The sequence below is a fragment of the Nerophis ophidion genome, linkage group LG04 (genome assembly GCF_033978795.1).
Source record: "Nerophis ophidion isolate RoL-2023_Sa linkage group LG04, RoL_Noph_v1.0, whole genome shotgun sequence".
Lineage (NCBI taxonomy): Eukaryota > Metazoa > Chordata > Actinopteri > Syngnathiformes > Syngnathidae > Nerophis > Nerophis ophidion.
The window spans coordinates 10,616,924-10,620,999 of NC_084614.1; the positions used below are offsets into that span (position 1 = coordinate 10,616,924).

Consider the following 4,076-nt stretch of genomic DNA (forward strand, 5'->3'; position numbering starts at 1 on the left):
GGGACAAATAATGATCCAGAATGTAATACTTTTTAGCTTAATTATAAGGAGCATGAGCTAGAAGTATGAGAAGCTGAGTGATAAGCACATCACGCATTAGTGAAACACTGAGCATTATGCAGCACAATTACTAAGTGTTAAACAAGAAACGTACTGTACAATATCTGCTCTCACTGGGATGCCAACTGATGGGATGTTTATATTATGTTAAATGGGGAATTAATCAGAATCGTCACGCAGGTAAATAAACACATGGTAAAAGGGTTATGCTTGTATGGCGCTTTTCTACTTTTAAGGTACTTAAAGCATTTTGACACTATTTCCACATTCACACACTGATAGCGGGAGCTGCCATGCAAGGGCCTAACATGCACCCATCAGGAGCAAGGGTGAAGTTCCTTGCTCAAGGACAGTACTACGAACGTGACTTAAGATGGTGGAGGCCGGGAATCGAACCAGGAACCCTCCGGTTGCTGGCACGGCCGTTCTCCCAACCGAGTCATAAATAAAAAAAGTGGCCGCAATTGAGCGTCTTTTCCGTTTTTTCTAGTTATCTCTGGGTCTAAATTGAAAGTCAAAGTTGACCAACTTCTCGGTTTATGGCCACATATGAGGTCCTCTCCAAGGTTCTCATAGTCATCATTGTGACCGACGTCCCACTGGGTGTGAGTTTTCCTTGCCCTTATGTGGGTTCTTCCGAAGATGTCGTAGTGGTTTGTGCATCCCTTTGAGACACTTGTGATTTAGGGCTATATAAACATTGATTGATTGATTGATCAATCTGTACTGACTGAAAAAAATGAGCGATCATATTATAGTATCTAGATCAGGGGTCTCAAACTCAATTTACCCGGGGGCCACTGGATGCAGAAACTGGGAGAGGCTGGGCCGCAAGAAAAGATTTCTTAAAAAAATCTAACATGCACTTTTTAATGAATTCACTTAATCTGAATAGCATTCCCGCCCTAGCAACATACTTGCCATCTCTCGCGATCTTTCCGGGAAACACCCAAATATCTGTACCCCTCCAGACAATCTCACGGGGCAATCATTTTACCGGTTTTCACCCGGACAACAATATTAAGGGCTTGCAGTGATGGCACTGCAGACCCACCGAGGTGACTGCAAGACATACTTGATCAACAGCCAAACAGGTCACACTGAGGGTGGCCGTATAAACAACTTTATCACTAGTACAAATATGCGCCACACAGTGAACCCACACCAAAAAAGATTGACAAACACATTTTGGGAGAACATCCGCACCGTAACACAACATAAACACAACAGCCATGCAACCCTAACTCTTCCGGGCTACAATATACACCCCCGCCCCCAATTGTAGCCCGGAAGACATAGTGCTGCAAGGGGTTCTGGGTATGTGTTTTGTTGTGTTTATGTTGTGTCATTCTTGCTTGGTGTGGGTTCACAGTGTGGCGCATATTTGTAACAGTGTTAAAGTTGTTTATACGGCCACCCTCAGTGTGACCTGTGTGGCTGTTGATCAATTATGTCTTACAGTCGCATGCTTCGTCCATTGACGCCAAATACCACATGTGGCTGTGCTTCCACGCTGTTTGTATAGGATGTAGAGGACGCTGAAGGTAGTGCCTCCAAGGTGCTCCCTTAAAATGGTTGTTTTGGTGAAATTCGGGTGAATGATTACCCCTGGAGGGGCACTGAAAATTGGGAGTCTCCTGGAAAAATCGAGGGTATAAAAGTATGACGCTGTAAAGCGCCATTCATATAAAACTCGCGGGCCGAACCGACATTAAGTTTTCACATCAAGGTGCGGGCCGCAAAATAACGTCTCGCGGGCCGCGTGTTTAAGACCCCTGATCTAGATAATATTAGCCCGCATTTCATTGTTTGTTTGTACACAACTAGCTCGACAGTGTATGTAGTTGTGATAACACGCATGATGTATCATGATCAATATTAGTGACTCACTCGATGGACAGTCGTTCGTTTGGTCCAGCTGGCCTGGGACGTTTCCAGTTGATTTTGGGTAAGCAATTCATTTCTGTCGGCATAGATTGGCTCCAAGTTCCACATTTGCAGGGTCCAAGTCACGCCGACCTCACTCTCTCGGCTTCCGTCTGCTCCAACGTTTCACCCTCTGTTTGTCCTCACTTCTATAACCAGCAATTCATCTTCCGTGTATTCAGGTTAAAAAATATAAGATTGTGAATCCTCATTTCTCCTTACTCGTCTTCGTTGGCTGTTACAAGTCTACCAAGATCAGAACACATTCGCATTTGTTTCTGGGAGTAGGAACACACATATGGAAACGAAAATAAACACACTGAGGATAATGTAAAAAATGACCAAAATACGGTAAATATTAAACATATAACATATTGTTATGAACGTGTCTGTTACATTACATATAGATTTGGAGGGTTTTGAAGTTATTTTAGAGGGCTTTGAAGGCTACAACGATGACTCCCATTAGCCCCGCTTTCAAGCGTTTATCATCGCTAGAATCCTTAAAAAAAACACGCGTCTTCGTGTCTTTCATATCGATTGTGAACGATAGGCAAAATTCCAAAAAAAGTGCAGTTCCCCTTTCAGACATTTTGTAGAATCTTAGCAGATGACTATTGAACAAAATAGACTGAACTGAATTCTAGTTGTCAATGTAATCTGTTATAATGATTTTAAATTTAAAGTAAATACAAATCTTTAAATAACTTGTAAAACATTAATAATCCAATTATAAACTAACTACATATTTTGTTGGTTGTATCTTTTATGCACACACTCCTCCAATAGACAAATCTACTTGTGGTCGCCAAGAGTTGGCGACCAGATGGGATGCCCTCATTTACAAAGTAATAATTATTATATATTTAATATTTTCATACCTAGAATATCAAGACCAACTTTATAAAAATGTTTAACATGAAAAGTCATTTTAGACATTAAATAACACCTACAGAGTCATCTTTACAAGAAGTAAGTGAACTTCAAAGCGCGATGTGACGAGGGACGACTGACTGCAGTCAGCCCTATGGCCCCTAGCGTGTTACACAAATAATATCAAAAGGCCAAAATGGGGCATACAACAAAAAACAAAGGTCATTTTAAGAAATGGGTATCTTTTATTTAAAAAAAGCTGGACACTATGTATAAAAGACAAGTCACAGAGCTAAGTTATCCCACCTACAGTAGAAAGTTTATACGTTTGTGTGGACTAATGCAACGCTTAGGAAGTCAGACTGCGATCCATCCACTAAATAAATCTAAAAAATGGTTGTTGCAAATCAACTGATTTGGGCACACCGTAAACATGACACTTTGTGAATCCAGTTGTTTGGTTTTGGAGCCACAGATCAAGCAAGAAAACCCAAACTACTTTGTAGTTGCATCCTGTTTTGTTTGTTCAGAAAAACATGACGGTGCCGGCACAGATGGAGCATTCATAAATAAAAATTATGACCTTTTTTCTATTATCTTCATTACTAAGCTGCCGCATGGAGAAGATAAAATGTGCAAAATATTTCACGGTCGATGCATGAAACAGCGACCCGAGTCGGATAGGATGGAAAAATAAATACCCCTGTGCTGATACATGAGTCCCTTTGAGAGGAAGCCTTCATGAAGACCTCCACTGTGGAGGTGTACAAATACAAACAGGATTCAGAAATTCTAAGAAAAAAAAAACTAAATTAATGCCATTAAAGTGGAACAAGGGGAAGACGTAATATTTACAAGTTCTTCTTCGCCATGATAGTTTGTGAATGAGAGGTGGAGAAGGAAAGAGCAGGAAGTGATGTAAAAGGGTCGTCAGATGGGATGTTTGGGAAGACACAGGAAAATGAGCACCGTGGTTCTTTGGTGGCCAGTGAAGGATGAAGGGCAGAGGAAGAAAAGTACCAGTAAGGCCGAGGTGGGGGAGGAGGTCCATGATGACCAGCAGCTAGCAGCCAGGCAGGCAAAAAAGCACCTTGGCCACATGTTAGCACCGTCTAACAGTCTCAGGTTTAAAAAGTCCTTGATCATATTTATATATAATATAAGATTTATTCTATACACACCTGTACACAAAAAAACACAAAAAATCCCTGCAGCGT

At 41.2% G+C, this 4,076-nt stretch overlaps 1 protein-coding gene across 1 annotated transcript in view; it reads right to left on the reverse strand.

Moving 5' to 3' along the window:
• Nucleotides 1-3,084: 3,084 nt before the first annotated feature.
• Nucleotides 3,085-4,076, reverse strand: part of LOC133550892 (bromodomain and WD repeat-containing protein 3-like) — a 37,389-nt gene continuing 36,397 nt past the window's right edge. Inside the window, exon 40 of the mRNA XM_061897016.1 lies at nt 3,085-4,076. This exon is cut by the window's right edge and continues 778 nt beyond it. The gene's annotated coding sequence lies outside the window, so the exon portion shown is untranslated.